The 18,922-nt window shown below is 45.3% G+C and overlaps 1 long non-coding RNA gene across 1 annotated transcript; it reads right to left on the bottom strand.

Moving 5' to 3' along the window:
• Positions 1-916: 916 nt before the first annotated feature.
• Positions 917-15,606, bottom strand: LOC138425218 (uncharacterized). The gene is made up of 2 exons (XR_011251129.1): positions 14,909-15,606; positions 917-2,999 (listed from the first exon to the last, which is right to left on the bottom strand). It is a non-coding gene; the product is annotated as an uncharacterized lncRNA (long non-coding RNA).
• Positions 15,607-18,922: the final 3,316 nt, after the last annotated feature.

Genomic DNA, 18,922 nt, shown 5'->3' with positions numbered 1-18,922 from the left:
GGGAGAAGTTAAAAGCATGCTCCTATAGGCACAGAGACCCCAGACCTGTTGGTGATGCTGACCCCCATTTACCTTATCACCAACCAATCAGAAAAATGTCCATGAGCTGATCAAGCCCTCTTTGAAACATCTCTACAGAACTCCTCACTATCCACTCCAGGTGGGGACACACAGTTCTGAGGACATTAGGCTGCTGCGGCCCCCTTTACCTGGCAAAGCAATAAAGCTATTCTTTTCTACTTTATGCAAAACTCTGAGATTTAATTTGGTATTGGAGTACAGAAGCCAGATGCAGCTTCACCAAAGGCAAGGGTGAGTGGATTTAGACGGTAATGTTTGCCTCCTGTTCTCTGAGTAGTGTTGGAAGCCCTATGACCTGCCAAGGGCAAAGAGATGCTTTGATAACCACCCAGTAGGTGGGAGGAGGCAAGTGTCCTTAAAGCCGGTCCATGTGTGGGCTGCCTTCTTCCTAACAAAGACCAAGGTACTCTTTAGTCTAAGATACGTATTGCCCTGTTCCATCAGGCATTTCAGCCATAAAATCCCAAATCTGCAAGTGTTCCTGTCTGTACCTGATGTTGTCCATCTAACTTATACCCAAATGATCTCTGCTCAACTGAGTGGAAAGTTCCCTCCCTGTAAGGTGAACCCGATCATGTTTGTTCTCAAATTGTTTAATCCTCTGTGAGTCTGAGTGCTCTGTCACTGTGCTTCGGGATCCCGCTGTCTCTCTTGTGGGAGACGAACATCTAGCTCTTGGGGAAGGCAAGAACCTGGAGGCAGAGCCAGCTGGCTAGCATCCTATCCCTATTCTGGGATTGTATCAGCATGCTACATTTAAAGAGATATGCAGAAATAGTCAAACCAGAGATCACAGGATCTCATACTTTGTGTTTAGAATGAAAAATCAAGGTGATCACTTATTAAATAAATTTTTATTAAACATCAGCTTAGTTTCAGGAACATTTCAGATACATTGTCAAAGACACCCAGCACTAGTTTTATACCTTTACAATTTTATTTCGTTTTCATGAACACCTCGTGAGGTAGACACACTGTTAATATCTCCATTCTACATATGAGGGGATCTAGGCCTAGAGAGGTCAAACAATTTGCCCAAAGTGGCACAGCTGGTGAGGGACAAGGATGCTGGGATCCACCAAGCAGTCTCATTCTGGCGTCTGTGTCTAAACTCCATACACTATGGCTTTCCTATACTCAGAAGGACAAATTGGTTACAGATGTGGTTGCAGGCCGGCATCTTGGCAGTGCTCTCAAACGAGTTTTCCAGGCAGGATATTTCTTTAAGGTAAGATGGTCAATCTCATGTATGAACCATTGATTTTTTTTTAGTAAAACTTCTTGCATACTAGTAACACATACCAGAATGAAGGCATGCTGCATGATAGTAGAATAGTTAGAATATAAAATTACCCTGTGATGAGGTTTCACTGATTTTTTTTTTTTGAGTTCTTCTTTCTGGTTTTTTTTTTTTTTTTTAAAGATTTGGTCTTTCCCTTCCAGTTATGAGTGCCTGTGAACACAACATTGTCTTTGAGCTGTTGTATGTACAACAGCCATACAACACCAGCTGCCATTGGTTGGGGGCCTGCATGTAGCTCTTGCTAAGCATTACCTTTTAAAATCCTCAAATCGACTTTAAGTATTATTGTCCCCGTTTTACAGAAGTGGAAGCTAAGATTTATATAAGGTTAACTGAGGTTCAGGGAGGCTACACCAGGACTAGCAAACAAGAGGGGCAGGATTCAGACCTGGTCCCCCTGAACCCCCAGGCACATACATCTAATCACCAAATAAGCTTCCCTGTGTGGAGACTTGGTGGCTCCTGGGCATTGTGAGACCGCACTGGTGTCAGAGGACAGAATGTGAACACAGGCTTCTGTAATTCCATCAGCAAATATAAGCCTTGCTAAAGTACTGGGCAAATCCCGAGAAACACTGTTAAAGATAGACGTTATTTTGGCCACGCCATGCAGCATGTGGGATCTTAGTTCCCCAAGCAGGGATCAAACCTGCGTCCTTGCATTGGAAGTATGAAGTTGTAATCATTGGACTGCCAAGGACATCCTAAAGATAGAAATTTTGAAAAAGAAATTGGAAGGCAGGTCAGGATCCTTTCTTTAATAGCAAGTAAAAATGACTGCGGGCTTTCCAACTCCCTTACATGTATTCTAATTCCATTCTTCATAAAACCATATGTGATAGGTACAATGGCTGTTGTTATTTTATAGATGGCAAACTGAGTCACACGTATATTTCTTAGTGAGTAGCTCTCTTTGGGTGAAGTTGTTAGTAGACGGTGTGCCAGGCTTATATAATGGGCTGTGTAAAAGAATTATGTTTTGGTTTGACAGAAAAAAACCAAAATCCTGTAAAGCAATTACTCTTCAATAAAAAATAAATTAATTAAAAAAAAGAATTATGTTTTGGAACCAGTCATGCTGTGACTTGCAATTCCATTGCATTGTGCTATTTTCATAGATCCAATTTCTTTACTTAGACTCAGCCCCTTTGAGCCGGAGCCCCATCTTCTAAGGGTCACGCTCTCCCCTGGATGGTCCAGGGCTGAAGCACAGCCCATACTAAAGTCCTTACTGTGTGTCAAGAGCACATGAGTGGGTCTAGCTGCGGGTGCAGGCACAGAGCTCTGCGTGTGGAAAGAGGAACTCTGGCTCACTTGTGAAGCCAGGGCTCCCCTTTTCTCCCTTCCTGAGAGCATGAATGTGATAACAAAATCAGTCATTTTCTTAAGAGAAACGGTAGTAGGTACTTTCAGCCACAGAAGGCGAATCTCTTCTGTTTCTCCAAGGACTGGGCTTTGCCAGCCCTGCTGTAGCTGGTTGAAGGGGACCAAACCTCTCAGGAAGACGGACTTGGTTCCGTTTGACCAGCCAGAGCAGGGGGCAGCTCCTGGGGGAGGTGACTGCAGCCTCTAGGGCGAGGATTCTTGGTGTGTCCCGAGCATCCCTGGTTCAAGCCTGCAACACAGAAGGAGCTGGCATTAGCATGAATCAGATCCCGGGAGCTTGCCTTGTCCAGAACGCTCTCTTTGGGTTTGTGAAAACCATAAGCAATTTGTATTTTGCATTGCACAACTTTATGTCTTTTACCCTTATTCTTTTTTCAAATATGAAATTGTGAGGAACTAACATGATAAAGAATTGTAGAATTTGGAAAATAAAAATCTCCCACATTTTTCACTCCTCTGATTTTCCAAAACAAACAACATTCTGAAGTAAGCTTTTGAATATCTCATATCATAATTTTTAAAATAGTTTACAATTTTAATTCAAATGCAGTATATTTATGAAAGAATAAATGTAACACGTGTGTAAATTATGACACATAGTGGTGAGATCAATACCAACAACAAACAACTGTTTACCTTAGGAAAAGAACTGGTGAAATCAATACTATTGAAGCTTTCTGAATGCTTTTCCCAGTTTATCTCTTTAGTTTCCCCTCGTAGGTAATTATTATTCTGAGCTCTGTTTTTCATACAATTTAAATGTTCTTCTTTATAGTTTTTACCAGAATAATATATTACTTCCTAAATAATATATTGCTTGTTTTTTTTTAACATAATAGTATCATACAGGAGGTATTCTGCTCTAATGGTATTCTCACCTAAAATGATATTTGTAAGATTTATTCATATTTTGTGGCAGCAGTCATTTATTAATTTTTATTATTTTTATAGTTTTCTACTGTGAGAGTATACATCAGTTTCATTAGTCATTCTCCAGGTGATAGACAGTGAGGCTGTTTGGTTTCCACAAATGGCCAGAACTGACTAAATGGCTGTCCCACAGAGGTTGGGAAATCTTTGATTCCTATATTTTTTAAAGGAGAAGTCTGGGCTCCAGTGTGTAGGGACCTGTAGGCTGACCTTGCAAAGGAAAAGCAACGTTGACCAGTTCCAAACATCTGATGGCCCAGAAATCTAGTAAAAACTGCTCTTCAGGTGATTCTGATGCAGCTGAAGTCTGAGAACCACTGGGTGAGCAGAGGTACCCACTGGTTTCCCTGGATTTCTGGGAAAGTGTGGCCAAGGGGTCAAGGAGCTGATCAAGGAGGATATCTTCCCCAGGAAGGTGGCCTGGCTATCTTCATCATACATTTGAGCAGGTGAGGGAAGAGATAAGAAGAAAGAATATTTTGAATGGTGGTGGGGAACTGCTCTTGGGGGTGGGCTTGCCAGCCCTTTTATATCCTCTCCCTGATGAAGGGAGTGAAATGAAGCAGAAAGCCTGTGGCCTTGGAGTCATACTTACCTGCGATCAGATCCCATGGATGCCTCCTGGCTCTCTTGCTTTTCAGAAGTTAAACCTCAATTTATGCCTCTGTGCAGTTGGGGGAGTATACCTACCACACCGACTTGTTGTAAGTCTTAGTGGAAACAAAGGAAAGGGGTCCAGGGGACCCCTTCAGGGGTCATGGGAAAGTCCTCGGGAAAATCCCCACTGCTTTTGAGGTCAAGAGTTTCACTCTCAATGCCAGTTTGTCCTTTACATGTTTCCCTTCCGTTGACTGCAAGTATTTTCATTTTGTCTCTGAAGTTTTAGAAACCACTGATGGGAAAAAGCAGAGCTGGTTTACCTAGCCAAGCAGACCTCTGCCAGGGGCATCCCAGCTTGAGAGCACTGCCTGGGGGCAGTAAGACACCCCAGAAACCAAAGTGCTCAACAAGGCACCAGAGAAGTGGCAGGTGTGACGGTTGTGACGGAGGACCAGGGGTCCTGTCAACTGCGCCTGGGTCCAGAGTGATGCTGGTGCAGCCCTTTTTGTTCTGAATCCCCGCCTCCTTGGCTGGCATCCTGCAGCTCTGCAGTTAAGTACCTCATCTTTACCCTCAGCTCCTACCTGCGACACAGATGTCTTGCAGCCACAGCTTATGGTTCACTAGCTCTTCCCCCGGCTACTGCTATCCTAGCCCGGCAATCCTCTGGTTCCTTCTAAGGAGCAAGGGTTAGATAGGCAGCCATGCCGGTGGAGGTCAGCCAGGTGAAAAAAGTGCATTGTCCAGCTCATCAGTCAAGCCCCGGGCACTGCAGTTTCCTCAACTCAGGACACTGCTCTTCATCACCTCTCCCCTATTCTTCATTTACTTCCTGCCTCACTCACACATTACAACCCCAATTTCTAAGCAGATGACATGAAATAAATCTTAGGGTAGGAATAGGAAAACTATCTTTGGAGCAGTTATGATTTAGAAAAGGGAAGGGCTGTCACTGAAAAGAAGCACAACTTGGAGGTATCTGTCCATTTTACAGGTTTGAAGACAAAGCAATGCTTGTAAAAGAAGGGCAAAAATTTTCTTTGAGGGATAATGTACTATCATATACCCATGTCAGCGACTTCAGTCAAAGTAACATGATCTAAAGGAAGGGTTTCTCAACCTTGGCATATTGGCATTTAGATAAGTCTCTGTTGTGGTGGCTGTCCTGTGCATTGTAGGGTGTTTGGCAGCTTCTCTGATCTGTGTCCACTTGATACCAGTAGAACTGCCTAGTTGTGGCAACCAGGAATGTCCCCAGACATTGCCAAATGTGCCCCGGGCAGGGGGCTTTATCACCTCCAGTTGAGAATTGCTTATCTAAAACTGTAAGTTTCTCCATTCCATCCTGTGGCTGCCCCGTCTGTAGCAATTCTCCCACATTCTTCTAAGTTTCCCCCAATTTTCAAGGAGTCCTTTTTGGCTGACCTTGAAGGACATCTGGTGTCCGGAAGAGGTAGGCAGGTGATGCCACCTGTCTTGCTGCAGCCCAGGGAGGGGTCCAGCCCCTTGTGGTCCTTCAGTGTTGACCGCTCAGCCTTTACCCGCCATCGGCTTTGTAAACATGGTGGCCCCTCCCTTCATCCTTTCCGTCCCTCCTTATCCCAAGCTCTCATTCTGGGGCTTCTCAGTTCCAGTTAACAGCCCCTTCCTGTGTCTCTCAGCACACATCCATCCAATCTTGTGGCGTCTCCTTTTGTTGTTTTGCTTGAGAACTTGTAGTAGAAGTTTAGTGTGGTCCCAGCCCTCATGTCACACACTCACCTAACAAGAAAGAAGCAGAGCCGTGGGATGCAGGAAGCCCCCCCTGGGGCTGGGCATCAGTGAGGGAGGGAGACCCTTCTCAGAGCTGGGATTAGCTGATGGCTAAGCCTTGGGGGACCACAGTTTCTCCTCATAATTAAGGCTTTCCTTTCTACGTCCACCTCCTTCCTGGTGTGGGTTCAGGCGCTTTAGGCTCAAGGCTGAGAACAAAGAGGTTCAGGGAAGAGGAGAGAAAGGAACTAAGCCAACTGGATGGGAGAATCTCTATTCTAACACCTCAAACCTCTTCCACAGACAGCCTCTTTCAGTACCGCTTGGTGACAGGTTGTGATACAAAGAGGAAAAGATGGCAGAGCAGGGTCAGGGGACTGGCTGTGTGACAAGGCTGGATCCCCTGAGCCTCCCAGCTCCTACCCATCTGCAGTGAGAACCCTTGGAGATGCAGGAACTGCCCTAGACACCAGTAATGATGAAGGAAAGTGATACAGCCAGGTATGAAGGCTTTACGGTTCAGTTTGGTTGGTAGAAACATCTTTCAGGAGCAAAAGGACAGGAGGAAGGAGCTTGGACGGTGAGGGCTGACCTTGCAACAAATCTTCAGGTGATGTGTGCTCTCCTCGAATGAGGAGCTAAGTCTGGGGAGACGGCCACGGAGGGCACTCGGGGACCACAGTCAGTGTGCCTGATCCTTGGGTGGGGGATGAAACCTCAGGAGTGAGAGAAAGGCTGTGGGGAGGACTCCAGGCAAGATTCGGAGGCTCTCCCTTTCTCAATGAGGATGCCTGGGGGCTCAAGGCCGGGATGGGGAAGAAGGGGCCAGGTGCTCTGGGTGGGACTGTGGGGCCGAGGAGAGGCGCTCGCCGAAACCACACACTTCCTTACATTCCATAGCAAAGTAATCCGTATGGGGATATAAAGAAGCATGTGGCCTTGGGAAGCAGTCTTGGCCCCTGCCTGCTTCCTCCATCGTCCGGATGCAGCCCCACATCTCAGATGGGGGCCCCTCCCACTCTCCTCCTCCTCTAGGTGGGGAAGCTTGGAGGGCAGGGCTCCCGGGACCTCACGCCATCACCCCAGCATTCTCCTCAAACTGTCCTGCAACACCTCTGTTGTGAGGCATAGGGGTGCTTTGGGGTGGGGGTGGGGGTCCAGCCGTTGCTCTACTGTTTGCTCAGGAAAAAATGGCACCCAAGTTTCTCTAGCTTATTTTCATTCAGTTATAATGTATCAAAACTTTTATTATTACTAGTCACTAATTTGCCTTGGTTTTATACAGGTCAATATGATTCTGTTTTAACGTTTGGAATCCCATGAAGGAAAATTAGAGAGAAAGAGAAAGAGAGGGAGAGAGAAAAAGCCGGCGACAGAGAGCATCCTACAGAGATGCTATTCCTCACATGCACAGTGAAGGACCCCTGCTTGGACCATACCAGGCCTTCCTGCACTTCCTACTGTATGTCTGTCGTGGGCGCAACTGATGGGCTGCAGCTGCCACGCAGCATTCCGAGCACCATTGCGGAGCAGATTCTGCTCCCCCTCGCTCATCACCTGCCCTATGATCTGTGAGGCCCAAGCTGCAGAAAAGTGAGGAACGCTGGCAGCTGGGGAGTCACCCAGAGTCTGGACAGGCCACCCCGGCTGAAGGGTAATGGGGTTTTTCAGCTTCAGAGGATCTAATACTCTGCCAGGAATCAGAGAGGATGCGGAGGGAAGACCTGTGCCCCAAAGAAGGTTTGGGCTTCACAGTGTTGACAAGGGCAATCAATGAAATCTATTAAAAGTAACACAAATAAGAACAGAAATGTTTTCAAGCATGTTCTCTATGACAGAGATGATTTTTGGTGCTCTGACAAGTTCCTTGAATCCTCCCTACTCTATGAAATAGCTGTTACGTTCATCTGGTTTTAGAGATCGGGGTTGTAGAAATGAATCTGTTCACACATATGTAAATGGTAAGCCCTTAAAAAAGTGAATCAGGTTGGAAGGACAGTCTTGGATCCATCCATGGAGATAGGCTTGGAAGTTGGGAATTCAATGGGAAGCAAGGGAAGAAAATGTCTATAGGTTTTATACTCTGTGAACATTGATTCCTCTGCAGCTGCACCCTTGAGGTGGTGGCTTATGTACCATACTTTTTCTCAGGAAAATGACACCCCAGTCAAAATCTTTATGGCTGATCTCAGGAATTATCCAATAACTCATTTAATCCAATCCAAGGGCTTATGAATCAGCTTCTGCTGTGAAAACAAAGTTGTCCCCCATAGTCAAGTACAAACTTAGTGTGAGTGAGAATGTGGGACTGTTCTTTCTCCCCCAGGTTTGGGGGCTGTGGTCAATTAAAACAAGGGCTGGTGGGGAGGAGAGACAGAGGGACCAATGAGAAGATGTAACTGTGCCCTTGAGAAGATCAAAATGTCTCATCTCTTCCACTGAACCAGAGAACTCAGAGTTGAGTACAGGTTCATTTTAACTGGTTAAATCCTTCACATCTAGATCTGTGAAGCCCATGCATGGCACGCGCGTGCTTTTCAGGAAAGGGGATTTGCATAAGTGAGAGAGACTGAGTTTTTTGGTCCTGAGTACTAGAAAGAGCCAGTTTTAAGAGACCTGTCCTTCATAAACCAACTGAGGGCCAGAAGGTGATTAATTCATGTAAGGATGCAAAAAAAAAAAAAAAAATCAATTTCTCAAGAAATGATGCCAGAAAACCAAGACCATGCTAATCATCCCTGGGGTGAGGCTATCTCTGGCATTTGGATGTGAATTATTTTGTCTTTTGGTCAAGCCCAACCTCATATGGTCAAAAGATTATTTAAAATTTCCTTTCAAAATTTCAGAAAAAAACAACAATAAACTTTGGAGAACCAAATATTTGATTGTTTTGAGTCTCATCTTACTTTTCCATGTCATCTAACTTAAACTATCAGGAAGGAAATTCATGGAAATTCATGGAACAGATGTGGAAATGAAGGGAAAGGTAGGCTGGAAAAACAAAGCAAACAACTGCAATAAAATCAGAATCTTTCAGACCAGCATAAATGGGAGGAAAAATTCTAGGATAGGACTATAAAAACATGTTTCTGAGTTTTGCACAGGGCAAGGGACACTGATACAGCAACTGGCTTTAGGTCTTTTCCCCAGATTATGTTTTTAGCTTCTTACCTGCCCAAATCTTCTGATTTTGGCTGGTGGTGTTAGTAGGAAGGATGGGGAGGGATGTTGTATCACATGGCCACAAGTGTGCTCTAAGATGTTGGTGAAATCACTACCCTTTCTCTTTCATTCCTGTAATAGCTGTATAACTCCATCTGCCCACCACAGTGTGGGTTAAAGATTAATGAGATAACACATGTGGAGGGTCTTGAGTTTCATAGAACAGGCTGATGGCCATATAAAATGTCACTCAACATGTTATATTGAAAAGAAGATTTATTTCCCCCTCCTCTGCCCTGTAGTCAGTTGATCACAAGCCTTAAATTTCCCTTGTTCTTGAGAAACTCCATTTAAAAGCATTCAGAATGTAAGTAAACAGTCAAGGTAGCGTGAAAAGCATAAGCAGAAATTATAGTTCTTTCCTACTTCTTTCACCAATCAGGGCAGTATTTGAATATAAGTGTCTCAGAAACAGCATGAGAAGGAAAGATGGTGGTTTCCCATGAATGGCCTCAGAAAGACTCTTGCATTTGGGCAAAATCAAGGATGAGCTAAAACAAGGAGAGGTCTGAATGATAGGCAAAGGAATCTTCAAGATTACTGATGGCAGAGGGGTGTAGGCAGGAAGAACCTGGCTTGGGCATCTGTGCATTCTGGCTCTGTGACTCTGAGCAAGCTACTTAACCTGTCTGAACCTGTTTGCTCACCTGTAAAGTGATTGTAATGCTACTGATTCAACAGGAGGCTTCAGTGAATTAGAAGCATGCACAGTGCCATGAACCCAGTATTAGAAGTCTAACAAATGGTCTCTATCACTCTTGTAACTCCTATTCAATATATTCTTTATTAATTAATATTAATATGGCAACAGAGACTACCCACTCCATGGAAGTCCTTATGTTTGACCCATTTTAAAGAGTTTCATTCATGTGACAGTTTTACAAGGGGTGGTTCTAAGATATTTGCGGCTGCTGCTGCTGCTAAGTCACTTCAGTCGTGTCCGACTCTGTGCAGCCCCATAGACAGCAGCCCACCAGGCTCCCCCGTCCCTGGGATTCTCCAGGCAAGAACACTGGAGTGGGTTGCCATTTCCTTCTCCAATGCATGAAAGGGAAAAGTGAAAGTGAAGTAGCTCAGTTGTGTCCGACTCTTAGGGACTCCATGGACTGCAGCCCACCAGACTCCACCGTCCATGGGATTTTCCAGGCGAGATATTTGGGAAAGCTTAAATATTTTTAAAAAATATATCTTTCACAATTTTGGTTTCCCTTATTTTAAAAAAATCCCATTTGTAATAATTTCATATGTCTGAAAAAGATTTGTTAAGGAAAGAATTCATCAGTATCATATCTGACAAGAATCAATAGAGATTCTGAATATACAGAGCTCCAGTCTCATTTTCAGGAGTTTTAGGAAAAGACATGAATGGTGAGATACTCAGACTGTCCCCTTATCCATCTTAAGGCCTTGCCCTCTGACGACAGAGCTGACCCTACCTAGTCAGCCCTTTGCTGGACGAAGAGAAAGCAAGACTGCAGGAAAATCACCCCCATTTCACTCTCTGAATTTTGAGTAGAAGCATCTTAGTTTTCTCTCTCCCTTCTCTGCCCCATAGAAAGGCCTGATAAAAGTTTCTTACAATAGAACCCAAAAGTTGATGCTTTTATGGGGATTTGGATCCTTCTGGTCTCTGCAGGAGGACAGTCCACACAGACACATCTACCCTGGGAGTCTGAGCTCTTGTGACCTGTACTGGAATCACTGCCAGTGTGCTCAGTCGCTGCCATGAAACAGAAGCTATTCTGGAGTTCACCAAGGCTCAAGACAAATTATTTGGGGCTTACCATCATCTGGCTGAGGGGGTAGGAAATAAAGCAGAGGCCCCTCCATTTAAGGCAAGCCTAGGTTAATGTGTGGAGACAGAACTTTATTTTTCCAAAGGCTCAGCCAGACATCTTGCTATTTTTAGAGGACTGGCCAGTCCTGAATGTTGATTCCATCCTGGGCATGAGCCTGATTTTAACTTCCCAGGGCCAGCCAAGAGCAAGGGCAGCTCCCAAACCCATCTTCTCTCCCTGCAGGCACCCTGCCACTTCTCTCGGTGGTATTTCACCATCACTGCAGTGCTTATCCTGTTTCTCATCAGAGCTGGAGGGCTAAACTGGTACTTTGGAGGAGGCTGGGGCAAGGGGTCCAGGAGAGAGAGCCAGCATGATACTAAGTCACTTACTTCTTTATGCTTCCAGCCATTCTGTGAAGTACCTTTCATTACACAGGATGAAACTCACTCCAGTAGGTTAGATAACCTGGAGGCAAGGAGTGGTTAGGAAACACCCACATCACACAGCTGATAAATAACTAACCTAGGACTTGAAGGACCTCTTTGACCCAGAGCACGCATTCATTTTATGCACTGTATATCCCAACCTCATCTGAGCCTAGAGCCATAGAGGCACCTATTCCCAACATAGAGGCACCGTGTTCCCGACATAGATGCACCTATTCCCAACATAGAGGCACCGTGTTCCCAAAAACCCAGAGCCACAGAATCAATCTCCATGGGACTGGCCCGGCATTCACATTTTAAACAAGATTCTTCTAGGGGATTTCTAGGCTCTGCAAATTTGGGAAAGAACAGCTCTGGAAGAGCTGCTTTCAAACTTAGAGAGAACATTAGAATCATAAGGGAGCTTGTTAAAAATGCAGATTCTTCTGTCTTGCCCTCCAAAGCTCCTGAGAGAAGCCCGGGAGCCTGGGCTCAGGAATCTGCATTTTTGCAACCGTTCTCAATGGATTCTGCTGAAAGTGGGCAGAAGACTTTGAAAAACAGGGACCTAATAATAAATAAGAAAGAGAGAAGTAGATACTAAAGTAATGAAATCATTTAATACTGGAAAGGACTCATTTGAGAGCAGTCCAAGGAAAAGTATTTAGTTTGGATTTAAGGAAGAATTCCTTGCAGACATGACGACAAATGGGTGACCTCTTTCTACTATGTGAACAGTGAACGTATTAGTAGCAGAAAGGGGAGCAGGCACTGTGGTCCACACCTGGCCACTGGCATCTGATCTTTTCCATGTTCCCGAACCTCAGCTTCTACCTGGAATGTTCTTTTCCCTTTGTTCTTTTCCCACTAGTTAAAGTTTCTCTCAAATCTCAGTTCAAAAGATACTTGCTCCACAAAGTTTTCTCCCAGTTTCCCCTCTTCATCTTTGTTTCTATTTGCACCTGTCTTTGGGCGTGCATCACATCTCACCCTGCTATCGGATTCCCTGGGTATCTGTAATGCACACGTTTCCTCACAAAAAGGGCTAGGACCTGATAGCTTTGGTTTTGATTCCCCACACCACTCGGTGAAGGCCTTTTGCTCAATAAGGGTGGAGGAGATAAAGCTATCACCACTGCTACTCTTCCTATGTAAGTGTTCTCAGCACTGTAACAAGCAACTTTTATTAAATATTCCTATTTTGCTGATGAAGGACACAAGGCACTGACTGAGAGATGGTTGTTTGTGGAGGGGTCTCTTTTAGAAGTGTGGCTCAGAGGTTAAAGCATCTGCCTGCAATGCAGGAGACCTGAGTTCGATCCTTGGGTTGGGAAGATCCCCTGGAGAAGGAAATGGCAACCCACTCCAGTATTCTTGCCTGGAGAATCCCATGGACAGAGGAGCCTGGTGGGCTACAGTCCACGGGGTTGCAAAGAGTCGGACATGACTGAGAGACTTTACTTGCTAGCGCTGTAGGCAACCAGAGTCCCACCTGTAGGGAGATCTGAGCTCTGTGTTAAGGAAGTGAAGTGAAGTGAAGTTGCTCAGTCGTGTCCGATTCTTTGCGACCCCATGGACTGTAGCCCACCAGCCTCCTCCGGAGAGAGCACTTTAAAAAACTTTAAGCTTTGAATTTGGTATAACAAAGTCCCCTGGAGGGCTGGCTAAGGCACAGAATGCCGGCTCCACCCCAGGAGTGCCTGACTCAGTAGGTCTGGAAGTGAAAGAAAGTGAAAGTTGCTCATTCTTGTCTGATTCTTTGTGACCCCATAGACTCTACAGTCCATGGAATTCTCCAGGCCAGAATACTGGAGTGGGTAGCCTTTCCCTTCTCCATGGGATCTTCCCAATCCAGGTCTCCCACATTTCAGGCAGACTTTTTACTGTCTGAGCCATGCTGGAGAATACTGGAGTGGGTGGCCTACCCCTTCTCCAGGGAATCTTCCCAACCCGAGGATAGAACCCAGGTCTCCCACATTACAGGCAGACTCTTTACCAGCTGAGCTATGCCTGGGAAGCAGTAAGTCTGGAGTGGGATCCAAGACTTGGCATCTCTAACAGGCTCCTGGGTGATTCTGATGCTGCTGGTCTAGGAACCATACTTGGGGGAGCCACTGCTCTAGTTCAATAGTGTTTGAACAATTCAAGGGCAAAGAATCAGCCCTTACATTCGGAACTTTCTAAAAATGAGGAGGTGAGGAAGAGGACTAAAGCCATACAGAAGCCAGGAAGGCGTGAGCTCCGTTCAGGGGTGCGGTTATAGGAGCTTTCACCGGTGAGGGTGCACAGAGACACGCAACACTCCAAAGACAGAAGCCCAGTCTATGAAGTTACTAACTGACTAAAAGAGTTTTCAGCCTGAGGGGTTATACACAACTGGGGGCCATTTCTTTGGCTCCCAGTTCTTACAAATAAACTTCAAATGGGGTTTGCTGAAGAATGGATATAAAATGAGGTGGACGTTTTTCTTGAGAAGCTATCTCAGCAGAGGGTCCACTGACATATGACCACACATTGTACTTGCAGAGGGATCATAATGATAACACAGCGCAATAATACAGAATATTGATAAAACTCTGTAGCTCCAAAATCTCTCACTTAAAAAAAAGAAAAAGTGCACCTGTTAAATTGAGTGAAGATCAAGAATTGCTTAAGATCCAGGGAACATATTAGAGAATCTGGTTCTTGTCCTAGTTTTCCAAAGAAGTACATTGCTCAGGGACTTCTCAGTTTTTTAATAAGATGTAACACTTCATAATGTCTTAGTGGGGACATCTGTGGGGTCATCGGAAGAAAATGCTCCCATTCAGTGATTATTTGAGATACATGACAGATTAGAACTGCCTTTGCATTGCTTTGAAGAATATTTCAACATACATTCAAAATAACCAAGGCACTGAAAGGGCAAGAGGCCAGTTCAAGGTCACAAGGTCTGAGTCTCGTTCATCCCATCCCCAAGCCTACTTCTTCTTTAGGCCATGGAGCAGTGCCTAGGTGACGGTGGAATCTCTACCCTCTTCATCAACTGTCTTTTCCACCCACCCTCCTTCCCCTCTGCTTTTGCTTCAAGCCCCAGCACACAGAATCGGGTTCACTGTCGGGACCCAGCCGACAAGTCACTCCCACACACCAATCATGCGGGCTGGGGCGATTTCTCTCCTCCAATTCCCCTGGCCTGGCTCTGCCTGATGGAGCTGGATTCCAGCGATGTCCTCCCCCGCCCCTGTGGGATGCAGACGTGAAGCTTCACCTGCTTCTGGAGACACCGTGGAGCTGGCTTCAGATGACAGAAGCAGGCTGCCCGCAGGGCTTCCACAAAATGCACAAAGAGAGAAAGACAGATGGGCCAGGCAGGAACGGCCAGAGGACAGTTAGAGGAGAAAGCCCTCCCCCTACCCCACCACCCGCGGGAGCAGCTCTGTACCTACCTGGGGAAAAGTTGCCGCTGGGTCCCTCCTCTGTATGCCTTCTTCCCTTGCAGGCTCCAGCCCCGTGGAGGTGTTTGGAGCGTGGATTTTTTTTTTTTTTTCCCAGAGCTAGCAGTGTTGGCTTGCATTTCTATGCCTTCCTGTCAGAATTCTCTCAAGGAAACAGCAGCTGGTGAGCTCAGAAATGTCAGTCAGAATCTTGGCCTAGTTTGGGGCCTTGAAGATTCTTGCAGAAAGTTAAAAAGGTTTCTGGGCCAGTGTCTCCTCTGGGTTTTCCCTCTCCTGCTTCTCACCTTTTCCATCTTCTATTTTATTTATTTTTTTATTTATTTTTCATGTTTACCTCAGGAGCTGGCTACTTAAATCGCCTGCCTCTGTCCTTCTGATGGTTCCCTTTGGAGTCTGGCTATGGCGCTTCTCCCGGTCAGCCAAACTGCCCGGTGACTTTCTAAGCATTTAGCTTGTGCGCTTTTTCCTTATTTTGACTCCTTACTTGTTCCCTTTTCCTGTCTCCTCCTTTTCTCTTCACGCATATCTTTTTAATCATCATTTCTCCTTGTTTGTGTCAGGTCCGCTCACTGGCCCTTTATCCCTTTCCTTCTGTTTTTTTTCCTCTGATTGTGTCCTGCCTAGCTCTGCTGCCCCCTCTCCACCTGTTCCCCGGGAAGGCTTGCTCTCCGCCTTCTTCGTCTCTGCCCTCAGAAGGCCAGCCTCTGCCTTTTGTACCCTCCAGCCCTCCGCCCACCCCCAGCACGCTCTCCCACCTGTTTGTGTCTTTTAAGGGCCTTGGTCATGTCCATGCCTTCTGTCCACCTCAATCACTGCAGTGACGGGCCTCTGAAAGCTGTTAAATGACACCTCTTCAGCTGTCCCCTCGCAAGGAGAAATGCCCTTTGCTAAACCCTTTCTCACACAGACCAGTCTATAGTCATGCTTCCGTTTATGGAATACCCTGAAATGATCCATCTATTATTTTCAAGAGTACAGAACAGAAATTTATTTCAAGTGAATGAATCTCCATCTCTCGGCACTAGGTTTCTTTGAAGTGATGTTAATGTATAGCTTTTCTGGTGGCTCAGATGGTAAAGAATCCCCCTACAATGCAGGAAACCTGGGCTCAATCCCTGGGTTGGGAAGATCCCCCCTCAGAAAGGAATGGCTAACCATCCAGCATTCTGGCCTGGAGAATTCTATAAACAGAGGAGTCTAGCAGGCTACAGTCCATAGGGTTACAAAGAGTCAGACAGGACTGAGCGACTTTCACTTCACTAATATGTAACACCTCAGATACAGTCCTTTTAGCATGTCTCAATTTTGGCCACTTTTCGAACCAGAGAGTGTTCCTAGTGGACTTATGGAAAACGTGGCTAGCTGGGGACTTGAAAAGATGCTCGGTTGTGTATATTTAGTGTGTGTGTGTGTGTGTGTGTGTGTGTGTGTGTGCTCAGTCGCTCAGTCGTGTCAGACTCTGCGACCCCATGGACCGTAGCCCACCAGACTCCTCTGTCCATGGGATTCTCCAGGCAAGAATACTGGAGTGGGTTGCCATTTCCTACTCCAGGGGATCTTCCGGACCCAGAGATTGAACCCACGTCTCTTGTCTCTTGTGTCTCCTGCATGGGCAGGCAGATTCTTTACCACTAATGCCACCTGGCAAGCCCCATGTTTGGGGGTAGTGCCCACCAAATTGCAGTGTAACATAGAAGGCACTGGAATCATAAACAAATGTCTACATTCCTTGACTTGAAAGACTTAAACAGTTTCTTTTGAGGATAGGGCATGTATCTGGAAAAGTAAGTATATGAAAAATATGATAATTGCAAACTGATAGTACAGTGAACAGTGCTATTGGCATTCAGATACAAGGAATAATGAGTGGGGGCAAGGTTGGGAAAGCTTCCTGGAGGATGTTGGGTTTCACCTGGGTCCTGAAGGTAGGGGGTCTGACATACCTGGAGAGATGAGGGAGGGACTTTCCCAGGTGGGTGAACATTTGAGCAGATGCCTGGAAGCAGATATGTACAGAGAATGCTCAGGAAATCCTGATTAACCTGTGGCCAGATCCAGGACTTTGTAAAGGGTCAGCCTGCGGTGCAGTCTTGGACACAGAGCCCATATACTCGTAGTGGGAGATTTCTGTTTCTAAAAAAGAGTTCCTTTAGCCAACCCACACCTTGATAGGTGCTTAATTTTAATTACTTATTTTTCTTTTTTTGTTTATTTTTTCTTCTGTTTTTTAGTGCCTTCATTTCAAAAAGAAAAAAATGCTATAGTGTTCTGATTTCTACAATTTAAGCATGTGTAGATTCTTTGAGAATTAACATCTGAAAAACCACAGTCTGAAATCTGTTGTTATTGAATATAGAGAGAAATGATTTCTTTCCAAAGCCCAAATATTAAGATTCTGTTTCTTATTTAATTCTGGCATTTGATATTGAAGGTCTGCTGTTATAAATGTAGACAACTGCTCATCCCACTCATTTTCAGTCTGTTCCCAGTTCTGTCTCCTTCAGGAGCCTGCCCCAAACTCTAGTTAACACCAATCTTTCCCCTTGCTAAAGGCTCAGATCCCAACTTGGTTGGGTTGAGCATTTGCTATGGGGCTAGATCTACTTTATTTTTAAAAATTAATTAATTAATTTTATTTTTGGCTATGCTAGGTCTCTGTGGCTGTGCGTGGGCTTTTTCTAGCTACTGTGAGTGGGGGCTACTCTTGGTTGCAATGTGGGGGATTGCAATGGTTTCTCTTGCAGAGCACGGGCTCTAGGGTGCTCAGACTTCAGCTCAATAGTTGTGGCTCAAGGGCCCTAGACAGAGGGCTCAGTAGCTTCCACAGGTGGGCTCTAGAGTACTGGCTCAGTAGTTGTGGTTCACGGGCTTAACTGCTCTGTGGCACGTGGGATCTTCCTGTACCAGGGATCGAACCTGTGTCCCCTGCATTGGCAGGCAGATTCTCAGACACTGTTCCAAGGAAGCCCAGGCCTACAATTTAATGTGTCATTCAGTTCAGTTCAGTTCAGCCGCTCAGTAGTGTCCGACTCTTTGCAACCCCATGAATCACAGCATGCCAGGCCTCCCTGTCCATCACCATCTCCCGGAGTTCACTCAGACTCACGTCCATCGAGTCAGTGATGCCATCCAGACATCTCATCCTCTTTCGTCCCCTTCTCCTCCTGCCCCCAATCCCTCCCAGCATCAGAATCTTTTCCAATGAGTCAACTCTTCACATGAGGTGGCCAAAGTACTGGAGTTTCAGCCTCAGCATCATTTTAAAATTGGTTTCACAATTTTTGTATGTGTACAAGTGTTGAATTTACAAGGTTGTAAATGCCTCGAGGTCAAGTTGACACTTATTTTTACTTCTTCTCTTGACTCCAGCACAATGTAAGACATACAGTGGGCTCCTAAAAATTCACTGGCACTTTACAACAAAATTTAAACCCATCAGCCACCTGCCGATGGGAGGTAAGCATTTTTTTAAAATGTTGTATAAATCTTTTAGCTCTTCTGAGATTTATCAAGTGCCAAAAGAGGGAAATGAACTTAACTGAATGATTTATTGGGATAGATGGTTATACTTCACATTTTCAAGTCACACTTTCTTGTGAGCCTCAAAGATGGCTTGGAACAGGTAAGTCAGGTATAGATATTTGAATTTGGAAGATGAGCCATCAGAGGTACAAAGAAGGGTCTTACTGAGAGCTAGACAGCTAGCTACTGAAAAACCTATTCTGAAATTCAAATCTTAGGACTCCCAGTACATTTCTTTTTTTTTAAACCTTAGGAATTCTGATTTCCCTGGTAAAAAGCTACTTTGATTTCCCTAAACAGTCATTGGTTTTTAAATTTTATTTATTTATTTTTGTTTTTTATTGAAGCATAATGGCTTCCTAGGTGACTCAGTGGTAAAGAATCTGCCTGCCAATGCAGGTTTGATCCTAAGGTCAGGAAGATCCCCTTGAGTAGGAAATGGCAACCCACTCCAGGATTCTTGCCTGGAAAGTCCCCTGGACA

Source organism: Ovis canadensis, chromosome 20 (assembly GCF_042477335.2).
Source record: "Ovis canadensis isolate MfBH-ARS-UI-01 breed Bighorn chromosome 20, ARS-UI_OviCan_v2, whole genome shotgun sequence".
NCBI classification, from domain to species: Eukaryota; Metazoa; Chordata; class Mammalia; order Artiodactyla; family Bovidae; genus Ovis; species Ovis canadensis.
Note: the sequence above shows the minus strand (reverse complement) of the source record. Positions and strands in the feature narration are given on the sequence as shown.